Source organism: Prionailurus viverrinus, chromosome E2, assembly GCF_022837055.1.
Source record: "Prionailurus viverrinus isolate Anna chromosome E2, UM_Priviv_1.0, whole genome shotgun sequence".
NCBI lineage: Eukaryota > Metazoa > Chordata > Mammalia > Carnivora > Felidae > Prionailurus > Prionailurus viverrinus.
In genome coordinates, this window is record NC_062575.1 from 2,933,560 (window position 1) to 2,949,956 (window position 16,397).

A 16,397-nucleotide genomic window follows, 5' to 3' on the forward strand; every position below is an offset into this window, starting at 1 on the left:
CTCAAACGCATGTGTGTGCTTTCTCTCTAAAATAAACATTAAAAAAATTAAGTATCTACCCAAATGCGTGCACATGCACACACTTCTCTACCCCCAACATTAAGTCAACAGAGATAACTTTTCTGTCTCCAATGCAATAATACTAGATGCATTAGGAGTTAAACTGTATCCCCCTCCCAGGTCATACGTTGAAGCCCCTAACTCCCAGCACCCCAGAAAATAGGGTCATTGCAGATGCAATTAGTTAAAAAGAGGTCATACTGTAGTGGAATGAGCTGTTAATCCAGTGGACCTGGTGTCCTTACTAACAGGGGAAATTTGAACAGAGACATACATGGAGGGAGGATGACAGGGAACACAGGGGGAACACCATCTCGATGCCTGGCTCTGTTGTGCATCAAGAGCCAACAAGTGTTGGACACCTGGCACTTGAATAGAGCATGCTTAAAAACAGAGACGTCGAACATCATCACCACAACGGTCTTTTTTTTTAACTGACCTTAAAGAGTCAAAATCCAGGACCATAGAGTAAAGACACTAGGAATCCTTTCCGGTTCGTCAAGAAAAGAAGCAGGACAAAGAGGAGAATATGAAGACACTGTAACGCAAGAAATAAATGTTTAAAGAAGAGACACAGCAAGACGTGCTAACTCACCCCTCCAGGCCTTCCTGGTTGGTCCTAATGAATAGCAGCTGAAACTGGCAGGAAAAAGGGTCTGGAGCCATTTGATTGGCCAGTGAATCACTCCCTTCCCATTGGCTCAAGAGGGCTTTCGATGACCACACCAGAAAATAGGTAAAACGAAATTCTTCAAAAAAAATTTTTTCCCACCTTGGGTGCTGGTCTAGTTCTTTGCCGCTGGTGTCCTACAGAATGGTTCTGATTTAGGATTCGTGAGGAAGCTCCTCCAGTCTCTCCAAACTGGGTAGGTAACCTAGGGAATGAGGATTACTCTCTTTGCAATGCAAATGACTATGAAATTAAACAATCACTTCCTTCCTCCATTCTAAGCAACTTGAGGAACGTCAGTGCGTCCTGATCACTTTTCTGTCACCACTATGTCTAACACCCAAAAGAAACCCAATGACCAGTGGCTAATGTAGTTTTGAGGATGTGGAACAGGTGTTAAGGTTTTCAGGTGTGAGGTCAGTATTTCATCATTGAGCGTGATTTTCACTCTGTCCTGGGATTCCTTGTATTCATCACAACCATCTCTGAAGTTCACTGGAAACTTCAATATGCCAAAGCCTATCCTTTTTCTAATTGTAATTTGGGTTTCTCCTTTTAAGAACCCTATAAATTAAGTACTATTATTGGGGGTGTGTGAAATGCATTATGCATATAAAGAAGTGTAGACAGTATAATGGAAAACTTGAGGAATAACCATAAACAGAACACAAATATCTGTGGTCTAGAACCTTGATTAAGAAATAGACATTATGGGAGCCCTGGGTGGCTGAGTCGGTTAAGCACCCAATTTCGGCTCAGGTCATGATCTCGCAGGTTCATGAGTTCGAGCCCCGCTTCAGGCTCTGTGCTGACAGCTCAGAGCTTGGAGCCTGTTTTGGATTCTGTATCTCTCTCTCTCTGCCCCTCCCCCACTCACTCTCTGTCTCTCTCGGTCCCTCAAAAATGAATAAATGTTAAAAAATTGTTTTAAATTAAAAAAAAAAGAAAGACATAGGGGCACCTGGGTGGCTCAGTCAGTTGAGTGTCCGACTTTGGCTCAGGTCATGATCTCACGGTTCATGATTTGGAGCCCCACACTGGGCTCTCTGCTGTCAGTGCAGAGCCCGCTTCGGATGTTGTGTCTTCCTCTCTCTGCCCCCTCCCCTGCTTGCACGCTCTCGCTCTCTCTCTCAAAAACAAACATTAAAAAAAGAAATAGACACTATAAGGACCTTTGCAGTTTCTGTCTACCCAGCCCCAGCTGCATGCCCTTTCCACCCTCAATAGTTGCCAAATGAAGTAATTTTGGTATCAATTACTCCCCTCAACCTTCTTTTTATTTTTCCCTCTGGTAGATGCTCCCCTAAGAGATATGTTTAGTTTTCCCTGATTTTGAATTAGGGAGCATTTGTCCTTCTATGACTTGTTTCTTTCACTTACCATTACGTTCTTGAAATTTACTAACATTAAATTTGTTTTAGCTGTGGTTTATTTATTTTTTTACTGCCTTAAAGTATCTACGTGTATGAATATGTCACAGCTTATCCATTCTGTCGGTGATAGTTTTTGTTTCTCAATTGTTGCTAAGATGAATAACGCTGTGCTGAACATCCTTGAACGTATCCCCTGGTCCACATGTGTCAGAATGTAGAATTATTTAAGAGTGAAATTGCCAGGTTAATGTAAGATGCCCAGACCACTCCTGCCTATGCCTATTTCCAAGTGTTTTAACCAAGTTACATTACCATCCGACATAGATGAATGTCCCCATGGCTGCACATCTCTGCTCACTCCTGATGATGTCAAACTTTAAAAATGCTTGCTAAATATTGGGTGTTTCGTTGTTGCTTCCCTTTGCCTTTGCATGATTACTAATAAAGGTCAGAAGTTTTCTCATCTCCAGGGGACATTTTTTGCCTTTTGTGGTGTGTGTGTGTGTGTGTGTGTGTGTGTGTGTGTGTGAGAGAGAGAGAGAGAGAGAGAGAGAGAGAGAGAGAGAAATGCCTTTTTGTCACTTTGTTTCTACTTTCTTTGGTTATTTCCTGCTTTTGTTTGCACGCAGAAGTGCCTATGTTTTCTGATAATGGTGCTTGGCCAGTAACATAGCATAATCTCCCAATTTGTGGTTTGTACTTTTCTTTCTTTCTCATAGGATGATTTGCTGAACAGTTTTTACTTTTAATGAAATCAAACTTATCCAGGTTTATTTTATGAGTCTTGTTTAAGAATAAATCATTCCATTTCCCCAAAATAAACATCCCCTAAGCCAAATCAAATGGGTGTCTTATATTGTCTTTGAAGATGATAGTTTGGCTTTTCATACAGAAGTATTCATCCACACGAATCCCATTCATCTAGGATAGGGAGAAGGGATCTTTTTTATTTTTCAATTAACATCAAAAAAAGTACTAGCTCCATTTATTTTATTCTATTTTTTAAATTTTTTTGCCTTTAATTTTTTTTAATTTTAATTTTAATTTTTTTAAAATTTACATCCAAATTAGTTACTATATACTGAAACAATGATTTCAGGAGTAGATTCCTTAATGCCCCTTACCCATTTAGCCCATCCCCCTCCCACAACCCCTCCAGCAGCCCTCAGTTTGTTCTCCATATTTATGAGTCTCTTCTGTTTTGTCCCCCCCCCGTTTTTATATTATTTTTGTTTCCCTTCCCTTATGTTATCTGTTTTGTCTCGTAAAGTACCCATATGAGTGAAGTCATATGATATTTGTGTTTCTCTGACTAATTTCGCTTAGTATAATACCCTCCAGTTCCATCCATGTAGTTGCAAATGGCAAGATTTCATTCTTTTTGATTGCCAAGTAATACTCCATTATATATATATATATATATATATATATATATATATATATATATATGTGATATATATATCACATCTTCTTTATCCACTCATCCATCGATGGGCATTTGGGCTCTTTCCATACTTTGGCTATTGTTGATAGCGCTGCTATAAATATGGGGGTGCATGTGTCCCTTCAAAACAGCACACCTGTATCCTGTGGATAAATGCCTAGTAGTGCAATTGCTGGGTCTAGGTTAGTTCTATTTTTAATTTTTTGAGGAACTTCCATACTATTTTCCAGAGTGGCTGCACCAGCTTGCATTGCCACCAACAATGCGAAAGATATCCTCTCTCTCCACATCCTTGCCAACATCTGTTGTTGCATGAGGTGTTAATGTTAGCCATTCTGACAGGTGTAAGGTGGTACCTCATTGTGGTTTTGATTTGTGTTTCCCTGATGATGAGTGATGTTGAGCATTTTTTCATGTGTCAGTTGGCCATCTGGATGTCCATTTAATGAATAGTTTGCCTTTCCCGCTGCACAGCAATCTGTTAAGAAGCAACTTTTTATATTGATTGCCTTTGCTTCTGGGATCTTTTGTTCTATTGATTCATTTGTCCATCCGTGTCCCAATAAGTCTTAATTACTATAGATTTTTTTTCCTTTTTTTGTTTTGTTTTTGTTTGTGGAAGTTCATCATCTTTAGACTCAAGGAATAGACTCAAGTGATGGGTACAGACTACACCAGGCCCAGAGTTTTGTGGCTCCGGGTGGGGGGGTGGCGGGGGTGGGAATATGGGCAGACCCAGCTACAGCAAGCACACAGGAAACTTGTGGGAAGGATGGAGGAAGTTAGCAGATTTGGTCTTGAACTTGGTGGGAGTGGGGGCGGAAATGTGATTATCTTTGGGGCTTGGGAATGACGAACAGAAGGAAGAAAGCTGTTTTAGGGGGGCCAGAGCAGGCCTAGACGGACAGCTCCCTACCCCAGGAGCTCATAGTTGAGAAGGAAGGGAAATGAGGCCCCTCCCCTCAGTGCTGAGGACAAGGCCCTTGGCTCAGTCTTCTTCTGCCCCACCCTCAACCATGGGATAGATGTGGTCCTTGTCCTCTGGCTCCTTTTAAGAGTCCAGAGGCTGTTCTCTGTTGAGCCTCTGGAAGAAGCTTTTGCTAACCTCATAAGTGCTGATCATTATGGCACAGGAGGGGGTGGCCTTGATGACCGCTGGAACAGAGCCTGCAAAGAGTCCCGTGGTGCCTGGCTCAGCCAAGATCTTCCACAGCAGACGTCACTCACAGCCGCGGCTGCTCCCAGTGTGAGGTGGCATGGAGTCAGGATGGCCACCACTATCCCTTAGAGGCTGCCAGCCACAAAGCTGATGATTCCCACAGATGTCTGGTGTTTTGGCTAGAGCCCACTCATCCATCTGCTCACCAGCTGTAGTTGAACCAGGACAGGGTTGAGAAGGGCACATCCCCAAGGGTAGCAGGACCCTGGCCTCAGTGAGTGCCAGCCAACCTGAACCATGGCAGCTGGGCACAGGCACCAAGCTCCCGGTGTGACACAGGCTGAGCCTACAGCTTGGTCTGCACCAGCTACAAGTGGGCTAGTGCATCAGCCACCATGGGTGCAAAGAAGTCAGGAGTCAGGGCTTGACCACAAAGGAAGGCCTTCAGTTGGTCACAGGCAGTGAAGGAGATGGCAGTGGCTAACACGGGTGGCTGGGAGGCCAGTCCACAGGGTCCTCTTCTGTCTTACAGTCTTCACAGAGGTATCCACGATGCCAGTGAGGCAAGCACAGTCCTGAAACAAGGTACTTGTTTCCATTTGGGTACAAGTACAGGGGCTCCAGAACACCACTGCAGATAGAAGGCACCTCCCTGTGGACCAGAGAGAGGAGAGCAATTTGGCATAGCAGAGGCTCCAGAGTCTGGAGGGAGGCCTCAGCTATCTGGCCACTGAGGGACACAGCCTGCAAGTGTGCCTTCCCCACATCCAGGGGTGTCATGCAGAGGGAGGTGGCCACAGTCCCAGTGCCTGAGGCATCATTTGATGGAGGGAGCTGATGCCACCTTGTAGCTTCAGTTCTGGCTGGAGGCCAGTGCACGGTCTGTGCACCAATTACTAGAGCTTTTAAGTGAAATCTTTGTAAGGTCCACCCAATTCAATCAACATCCCCTCTCCCACACTCTGTTATGCTCTGGGAGTAGCATCGTTTACACTAACCCCCTCTGTCTCCCACATACACTTCAGAATGGCTGCACAAAAATTTCTGTTGGGATTAGCAATTTACTGAATATAGAGGTGGATATGGAGAGTATTGACATCCTTATAATAATGATCATTCACATACAAGAACTTAGTGTAATTCTTCATTTGTCACAATTTTTATGTCTATCAATAAAACTTCATACTTTATCCATTAAGGCTTATAATATTGCATTAGATTTATTTCTTGTGATTTTATATTTTTCTTGTCATTGAGTAGGACATCCTTTCTTAATTTTCAATTATAAATTCAAGTACAGTGAGTGCTTCCACAATCCTGTACCTTCCTCAGTGCTCATCATGAGAAGTGTGCTCTTAATCCCCTTCCCCTATGTCACCCACTCCCCCCACCAACCTCTCACCTGGCAAACACCAGTTTGCGCTCCGTATTTAAGAGTCTGTTTTTGGGTTTGTCTTCTTTCTTCTTTGTTCATTCGTCTCTTAAATTTCGCATGAGTGAAATCATATGGTATTTGTCTTTAACTGACTTGTTTCACTTAGCATTATACTCCCTAATCCATCCATGTAGCTGCAGATAGGAAGATCTCATCCTTTCTATGGCCAAATAACATTCCTGTGTGCATGTGCGTGTGTGTGTGTGTGTGTGTGTGTGTGTGTGTGTGTATCACATCTTCTTTATCCATTCATCTATCAATGGATGCTTGGATTGCTTCCATATCTTGGCAATAATAATAATAATAATAATACTGCAATAAACATAGGGGTGCACATAATCTTTTCCAATTGGCGTTTTTCTTTTCTTTGGGTAAATATCCAATCGTATTATCATATGATAATTCTACTTCTAATTTTTTGAGGAATATCCATACTGTTTTCCACAGTGGCTGCACCAGCTTGCATTCTCACCAATAGTGCACAAAGATTTATTTTTCTCCACATCCTCACCAACACTTGTGATTCCTTACCTTTTGAGTCTAGCCCTCCTGACAGGTGTGAGGTGATATCTCATTGTGGTTTTGAGTTACATTTCCCTGATGATGAGTGATGTTGAACATATTTTCATGTGTTTATTGGCCATCTGTATATCTTCTTCAGGAAAATGTCTATTCATGTCTTCTGTCCATTTTAATCTAGATTCTTTGGGGGTATTTTTGGTGTTGAGTTGTATAAGTTCTTTATATATTTCGGATATTAACCTCTTATTAGATATATGATTTGCAAGCATCTTCTTCCAGTCAGTAGGTTGTCTTTTTGCTTTGTTGATGGTGTCCTGCGATGTGCAAAAACTTTTTATTTTGATGTCGTCCCAATGGTTTAATTTTGTTTTTATTTTCCTTGCCTGAGGAGACATATATAGAAAAATATTTCTATGGCTGATGTGAGAAAGAGTACTGTCTATATTTTCTCCTAGGAATTTTATGGTTTTACATCTCACAGGTCTTGAATCCATTTTGAATTTACTTTTGTGTATGGTGTGAGAAAGTGGTCCAGTTTTGTTCTTTTGGATCTAGCTGTCTAGTTTTCCCAACACCATTTGTTGAAGAGATTCTTTTCACATTATATATTTTTGCCTCCCTTGTGGAAGATTAATTGATGATATAATCATGAGTTTATTTCTGGGCTCTTTACTCTGTTCTATTGATCAGAATTGATGTGTCTATATTTGTACCAGCACCATACTCTTTTAATTTTTATAACTTTGTAGTATATCCTGAAATCTGGGATTGTGACACTTCCTGTTTTGTTTTCTTTCTCAAGATTGCTTTGGTTATTGGGGGTCTTTTGTGGTTCTATCCAAATGTTAGTATTATTTGTTCTAGTTCTGTGAAAAATGCTGTTGGTATTTTGATACGGATTACATTTAATCTGTAGACTGCTTTGGGTCGTATGGACATTTTCACAATATTTTTCTTCCAATCCATGAACATGGAATGTTTTTCCATTTGTGTCCTTGTTAATTTCTTTCACAAGTGACTGACAGTTTTCAGAGTACAGGTCTTTCACCTCCTTGGTTAAGTTTATTCCTGGGTATTTTATTCTTTTTGATGCAATTGTTAATTGCATTGTTTTCTTGATTTCTCTTTCTGCTACTTCATTAACAGTGTATGCAAATGCAACAGATTTCTGCATATTGATTTTATATCCTGCAATTGTTGTTTTTTGTTGTTGTTGTTGAGTCTTTAGGGTTTTCTACATAGAGTAATATGTCATCTGCAAATAGTGAAAGTTTTACTTCTTCCTTGGATGACTTTTATTGAGTACGACACCTTTTTTTTTCCAGGTTACTTCCAATGTGTCATTTGAAATATTATATAAATTTTTTTTTCAACGTTTATTTATTTTTGGGACAGAGAGAGACAGAGCATGAATGGGGGAGGGGCAGAGAGAGAGGAAGACACAGAATCGGAAACAGGCTCCAGCCTCTGAGCCATCAGCCCAGAGCCTGACGCGGGGCTCGAACTCACGGACCGCGAGATCGTGACCTGGCTGAAGTCGGACGCTTAACCGACTGCGCCACCCAGGCGCCCCAAAATTTAAAATTCTAACTAAATTTATTTATAGAAATACACATGAATTTTTATATTCATAAAAGTGCCATTTAAAAGCTTAGTAACTTTTTTTTTTCCAGCCTTATCGAGATATAATTGACATAGGACATTGTGTAAGTTGAAGGGCTTAGGATGTTGATCCGATACACTAATATATTGCAGAATGATTGCCACCATAGGATCAACTCACACCTCCACCACGTCTCATAATTACCTTTTGTGGGTGTTTGTGTGGTGAGAACACTTAAGAGCTACTCTCTTAACAACTTTCAAGTATACAATACAATATTAATTCAAACAGTTTTTCCATAGATTTGCAGGGAGGGAGTTTGTACAGATATACCAAATTATTTCATATACTCTCAAATTTGCCTCCTCTTTCCAAGTCCCTTTTCTTGTCCCACTGAATCAACTGCTGTTTCAGTATTACATTGAAATAAGATTGGGGACAGAGCGTATGTTTGTCTCATATCCTAAAAGGTATTCTGTCATCATTTTTCCATTATGAGGTTTTGGCTACTTTTATTTATTTATTTTTTAATGTTCTTTTGGAATGGGTTAAGGAAATTCCTTTCTTTCCTAATTTACAAAGATACATCTAAGAGCACAAATAGACATGGAATCTTCTAGATTTACCTTTTTTCATCTGTTAAGGTGATCATATTTGTTTCCTTCTGTAATCTGTGAAATATGAAGAATTACATTTACTAGTCATACCCAGAGCACACCCTCTGCTGATGAAAGCAGGGCACCTGCAGGTGGGAGCAAATCCTCAGTCAGCGTGAGAGATGTCAGGTGATTCCAACTGTGCAGCAAATCTGGCGACCTCAGGGTTTGGGATCTAGGCAGGGCCTCTATGAATCCCATCACCTGTTAAATTTACCCATGATTGTACTGCTCCACAATCTATTATACTGAAAAGGCCCCTTGCCAGAACTTGATGCAGAATGCATAGAATATTCACCTTATGTGGATCATAGAACAGACGGTTATCTGAAGTTAAGATTATAAGCGGAGAGGTTCTTTTTCTTTGGCACTGCCCCAGTCAATTGTTTTGGGGGTTCTTTGCCAGATTCCCCAAGAGCTCCAACATCACAAGCTGGGTCTGTACTGTCTTGTTGTCAGCGGACCTGAGAAGAAAGGTCTACATGGAGAAAAACAGTTGAGGCACAAAAGCCCAGGTGAAGCAGTGTTTCCCTTCCATTGTGAACCTGGTTATCCAGAACCTACCTCAGTCAATAAAAAGGGGAGGAATTAACCCGCCCACCCATCTCTGGGTGGGTGTAGACCTTCTCTTCCCACTTCCCTGGCTTGCTTGCTTTAGGAACTGACCCAGGAGATTGGTGTCAGGGTTGGTGAGTTACCATTCTTGCCAATTTGTTCATTTTGATTTTTAAAATCCTGTTATTTATGTTGTTACTGAAATTTTCCAATTCTCTGGTTTTTTTTCCATGCTGTTTTTTTTTAACCAGAAACTCATGCTTGTGGCCTTACCATGGACACCATCCTTCTATTTAGTGACTGCAATGTTAGAAAGAGGATATTTTAAGGGTGAGCTATAGCTTCTCTACTCTGAGGGATCCTCAACTGTGTTCTAAGGCGCTGGCTCTCAATTTTGGCTGCGTGTGGAAGTTATTTGGGGGAATTGTAAGAAAAGATGGATTCCTGGATCTTTCAAAGCTTCTTGTTTAACAGGTCTGGATATTTCTGGGCATTGGGAGTGTTAAAAAAAAAAGTAGAAAAAAGAAAAGAAAAGCAGACATAGCAAAATTAAAACCACCAAATTAGTAAAATAGATTTAGAAAGAGCTTATTGTGCATTTAAGAATGGTTTTCGAACTTGGTGCTCTCAAATTCAAAACTCATGAAGCTCAGGTGAGTGACGTTACAGCGTATAAAGTGAAAATGAGGAGTTATTTAACCTTTACAATGGCTGGTTATTCTGGGGAGGATCTCCAGATGTCAGGGAATGGTTTCAAAGTGATTATCTTACACGTTTTTAGGAAGATGGCTTAAGTTTCTTTAAAAAAAAAAACTCTTGAATTTTTAAATTGATGTATGATTAACCTACAATGTTACATTAGTTTCAGGTGTACGACATAGTGATTCAATGACTCTAGAACTCTGTGCTTGTCATAAGTGCTCACCATCGACGTTAAGTTTCTTCTATGGTTATCAGAGGTGTTTACAAGAAACAACTTCAGTTTCACTTATGTTCATGAAATAAGGTAGATTTAGTTTTGCTGATGTGGTTTAAGTGGTTTCTTCTGCCCAGGGAATTTTCTTCTTAAAAAAATTTTTATTTTAAAACTTTTTACTCAAATTCCAGTTGATTAACATACAGCGTGATAGTAGTTTCAGGTGTACAATACAGTGATTCGACACTTGCCTCAGACACCCAGTGCTCATCATGGTAAGTGCTCTCCTTAGTCTCCATCAGCTATTTAACCCATGCCAGCACCCTCTGCTACCCCTCAGTTTGTTCTCGATAGTTAAGTATCTGTTACTTGGCTTGCCTCTCTCTCTTTTCCTTGGCTCCTTTGTTTTGTTAAATTCCACGTATGAGTGAAATTGTATGGTATTTGACTTTCTCTGACTTATTTCACTTAGCATTATACTCTCTAGTTCCATTCATGTCCTTGCAAATGGCAAGACTTTTTTTTCTGGCTGAGTAATATTCTATTATATATATCCATCATCTATATACATACACCACATATTCTTTATCCAGTAATTGTTTGATAGACACTTGGGCTCTTTCCATAATTTGGCTATTGCTGATAATGCTTCTATAAACATCAAGGTACATGTGTCCCTTTGAATTAGTATTTTTGTATTCTTTAGGTAAGTACCTAGTAGTGCAATTGCTGGATCATTGGGTATTGTTGTTTTTAATTTCTTGAGGAATCTCCAAACTCTTCTCCACAGTGACTGCACCAGGTTGTGTTCCCACCAACCATGCAAGAGGGTTCCCCTTTCTCTGCATGCTTGCCAACATCTGTCTTGTCTTGTGTTGTAGAATTTGCCCCAGGGAATTTTCAAGTTTGGTCTCCATTTTCTATTTAATATTAACAGGTTTTTTTTTTTTTATTAACTCCTCAAGTGATTCTTCTGGGCAACAATTCTTGAGAAGGTCTGGTCTAAGGTGCTCAGTATGTAACTGTCGGGTCCTCAGTTATTCAGCCACATGATTCAGTCAGGATACTTCAATCCTTCTGCATTCATTTTCCTTGTTGAAACCTTGTGTGAGCGTTGGACCCCATCTCAACTGTTAAAAAGAATCTAAACCCCAAGGAGGAAGTTCAATGACAGAGGATGGTGTAAAATAGAAGTCAAAGGAGGGAAATACATTGGGATTCAGGGGGAAGAATGGATTTCATGGGATTTAACTTTCTTCACTGCATAATAAACTTCTATTCATAGAAAAGCTCTTAAAACCAAGATTTAAAACCAGAAACAGTTATCCATGCTATACAAACATAACCAATGTTAAGCAAATTTACTTCCTTCTAGTGATGTTTGTCTAAGAAAGGAGACAGACTTTATAAACACTAGTCTCTTATGCAACTTTGATTTTCCTAAAACTGGGAGTAGGAGAACTTGTCAAGTATTCTTTGAAAGTCTGAATTTGAGTTTATAGTGCACAACATTGATACACTAGGTATATTTAATCATACTCTGTTGTCAATCTTCAGTTTCTGATTTTCTACAATCCATTGGACAACTTAAAGAATTCTGTATTACATAAGATTGACACCTAGTGGTTCTACTTGATAGACTCCTAGAAGAAGAACTGAGTCCAAGATAGTTAAATTGATGAAAAGCTTTTAATACTGTCTGCTTTCCTAAAGGGATATCACTGTTTGACACCAACAATCTATATGCCCATCTGACCACACTGCAATGCTTCTTTTCAGATTACTTGAATAAACGTCTTTTTCTGAACCATAAGGTACACTGCTCTGAATATTTTAGCTATATCTTGCCTATAACTATTTTTAATTTCTTATCTCTATTTCCAACTTCTATATATAATTGGCAGTGTTTTCCCTCTGATTAACAGAGCTCCTGAAGTAAGGCTAATTTGGCTTACTTTGGTTGTTGGGTTTTCTCTATTAGCTTATTGCTTCTATGTATACATTTTCCCCCTCAGAATACATGCCTGTGGGTTTTTTTTAAACCTTTATGCCTGTTTTTTTAAAAATGCCAATCTTATTTTTTCTTTAATGTGCACATCTTTATAATATTTGCAATCCACGAGCCTGGTGCTCACTCTGTCTTGGAACATTTATGACAATACTGAATGAGGGACTCTTTACACTCAAAATCATAGGAAAACCTCAACAATAATTAAAATCTACAAAATAGAAGAATAATAACATTCATTGTTTTCTATTAAATTAATGTTGGGGCGCCTGGGTGGCTCAGTCAGTTGGGTGTCCGACTTCAGCTCAGGTCATGATCTCACAGTCCGTGAGTTCGAGCCCCGCATTGGGCTCTGTGCTGACAGCTCAGAGCCTGGAGCCATCTTCAGATTCTGTGTCTCCTTCTCTCTCTGCCCCTCCCCTGCTGATGCTCTGTCTCAAAAATGAATGAAAACATTTTAAATTTTTTAAAAATAAATTAATAAAATGTTTAAAACATACTCATTGCTGGAGATGGTGTACTAAAACTGGTACACATGTGCATTTCTTTTTTTATACATTAAATGTAATTTATTGTCAAATTGGTTTCCATACAACACCCAGTGCTCACCCCAACATATGGAACCGGAGGGTATTATGCTAAGTGAAATCAGTCAGGCATAGAAAGACGGGTACCTATTTCTTACCTTTGTAAGTTTATTTATTTTGAGAGTGAGTGTGTGTATGTGGGCAGGAAAGTGGCAGAGAGAGAGTCTTTTTTTTTCACCTTTTAATTTATTTTTGAGAGACTGAGCACAAGTGAAGGAAGGGCATAAAGAGAGGAAGACACAGAAGCCAAAGCAGCTTCCAGGCTGTCAGCACAGAGGCTGACACAGGGCTCTAACTCATGAGCTGTGAGATCATGACCTGAGCTGAAGTTGGACGCTTAACTGACTGAGCCACTAAGGTGCCCCAAGGGAGAGAGAGCATCTTAAGCACCCTCCACACTCAGCACGGAGCCAGTCACAGGACTTGATCCCATGAACCATGAGATCATCATCTGAACCAAAATCAAGAGTCTGATCTTGAACTGAGTCACCAAGGTGCCTCCCAATCCTATTTCTTAAAAATGCAGGTAACTAATTTGTTTACCTGGAGTTGGTGGTGGTGGTGGCTCCTATTTTCTCCTGAATGTTAGACAGCCTTATCAGCATCATTTAACGCATGCACCTTCATTTCAATATGAATTCATGATGGCATTGCAGATGTACACATGTCTACACCATGTACACAAAAACATTGGTGTTTTTATGGGCTATTAAGGACGATAGTCATAAAAGAAACACCATGTTACAGAAACTGATGTCTGCCTTCCCCCAGAAAGTGTTAGGACTGATACTCCACACTTACCTCAACTCAAAAGTTTACCAAGTCTGTTGTTAAGATCATTGTTCCAGAAAGAGTTCAGACCTATGATTAACAGATTATCAAACAGCAGTTCCTATAAGACCACAGGAATTTTCTATGTCAACTTTGAATAGATGGTTCTGTGTAGTTTTTTAATGTTTATTTTTGAGAGAGCTTAAGCAGGGGAGGGGTAGCGAGAGAGAGAGAGAGAGAGAGAGAGAGAGAAAGGAAGAGAGAATCCCAAGCAGGTTCCCCGCTGTCAGTGCAGAGCCTGATGTGGGGCTCAATGTCACTAACTCTAAGATCATAACCTGAGGTGAAGTCAAGAGTTGGATGCTTAATAAAGTGAGCCACCCAGGTGCCCCGATGGTGCTGTGTAGTGTGAGTCCCTGATCCCATATTTATGTTCTAGATCCTATATTCCTTGGTCCTAAGATCCTAAGTCTGACCCTCCCTGAGACACAAGATGGTAGAGTTGGGTCCTACTGACTTTGACCTACTGTGGTATCAAGATAAACTCAATAAAAAGGAATCTCTAGGGGTGCCTAGGTGGCTCAGTCGGTTAAGCGTCCGACTTCGGCTCAGGTCACGATCTCATGGTCTGTGAGTTCGAGCCCCTCGTTGGGCTCTGTGCTGACAGCTCAGAGCCTGGAGCCTGCTTTGGATTCTGTGTGTGTCTCTCTCTGCTCCTCCCCCGTTCATGCTCTGTCTCTCTCTGTCTCAAAAATAAACATTAAAAAAAAAGGAATCTCTAGACGCTGAGTGGAGATTGGACTGCCACAGACCCCAAGGCTTGATCTATGGTAAGTCAAACAATATCTGGTTAACATGTTGACCACCTCTTATGAGGCACAGCACATCTGAAATAACAGAATCTTTCAAAAGCTCCATCACAAAGATCTGTGTGAGAAGACCGACATTAGATGAAACTGTGAGTAGTGGGTAAGGATGGGGGAAGTTTTTAGGAAGCCTGATTTTTCTAAGTGACTTCTCTATCCCCAAAGATCCAGTTTTCAGATCTGGAAGCTATAAGAAGACCGGTGATGGATTGGATGTGGGTCTGGTCTTCTAACTTTGATTCTTCAATCCTCCTCCATTGTCCTCCATCCTACTAAGTCTTATGAAAGTAGCCACCCAAGGGGATTATACCCACCCAAAGAAAGTGCTTAAACTAGACTAGATTATAAGCATGAAGCTTTATCATAAGATCTGGCCAAAGCAATCTGTAGACCAATGTAGATATTATGGGGAATTAACATACTAGGTATTCTGCTAGGCATATGTTCATTGACCCAGCTGATAGCACACATCTCTGAAATGGATGTAATTATTGATACAGATTGAAAGAAACAGAATATAAAGGGACACCTGGGGGTGCCTGTGTGACTGACTTTGTTAAACATCCAACTTCAGGTCATGATCTCACAGCTCATGAGTTAGAACCCCGCCTCAAACTCTGGGCTGATAGCTCAGAGCTTGGATCCTGCTTTGGATTCTGTCTCCCCCCTCTCTCTGTCCCTCCTTCTCTCACACTCTGTCTCTATCTCAAAAGTAAACATTAAAAAGAAAAGAAAGAAACCACCTGAGAGGATAAGAGAAATTACCAAGACCATGAATCTTGTCCCAAGTCCCTTAGGTAGGGTGAAGACTACACACCACGATCTTTTCCATAGCTTTTCCTTCCCTTGTATATTCTTCATTTGTCTGGAGAGATTCCCATATTTACAGGGACCAGTGAACCAGGTAATACAGATGTGCAAAGTAGTTGCCAATTCGAGATAAAATGTGTGTTCAGGTCGCTAGGATTCCTCAGCTCTTGTTACCTTCCAGATTTAACAAGTAGTCTCATGAAAGAGAGATTTCAGATCATCTTTGGTCTTAGCCTGAAATAAATTATTGGCCATCCTCTACTAAACTGATTTTTTTTTAATTAAAGTACGGTTGATATACAAGATTACTTTCAGGTGTTCAACATAGTGATTTGGTAATTCTATATGTTACACAATGCTCACCATGGTAAGTGTAGCTACCATCTCTCACCATACAAAATTATTACAGTATTATTGACTATATTCTTGTAATTTTCACCCCCATAATTTATTTTTATAACTGGACATTCATACCTTGTAATTCCCTTCACCCATGTCCCCAATCCATCTCCCCTCTGGCAGCCAACAGTTTGTTCTCTGTATTTAGGAGTCTCCTTTTTTTTTTTTTTTTTTTAATTCAAGTTAGCTAACATACAGCATAGTCTTAGCTTCAGGACTAGAACCCAGTGATTCATCTCTTACATATGACACTCAGTGGTCATCTTGAAAAGTGCCCTCCTTAATGCCCAACATCGATTTCACCCATCCCCCCACCCACCTCCCTTCAAGCAACCCTCAGTTTGTTCTCTGTATTTAAGAGTCTCTTATGGTTTGCCTCACTCTATTTTTATCTTTTTTCCCTCCCTTCCCCTATGTTCATCTATTTTGTTTCTTAAATTCCACATATGCGTGAAATCCTATGATACTTGTCTTTCCCTGACTTATTTCGCTTAGCATAAAACACTCTAGTTCCATCCACATTATTGCAAATGGCAAGCTTTCATTCTTTTTGGTCGCCAAGT

General features: G+C 40.3%; 1 pseudogene; it reads right to left on the reverse strand.

Moving 5' to 3' along the window:
• Nucleotides 1-4,598: 4,598 nt before the first annotated feature.
• Nucleotides 4,599-15,930, reverse strand: LOC125153173 (probable mitochondrial glutathione transporter SLC25A39; annotated as a pseudogene).
• Between the last annotated feature and the right edge of the window lie 467 nt (nucleotides 15,931-16,397).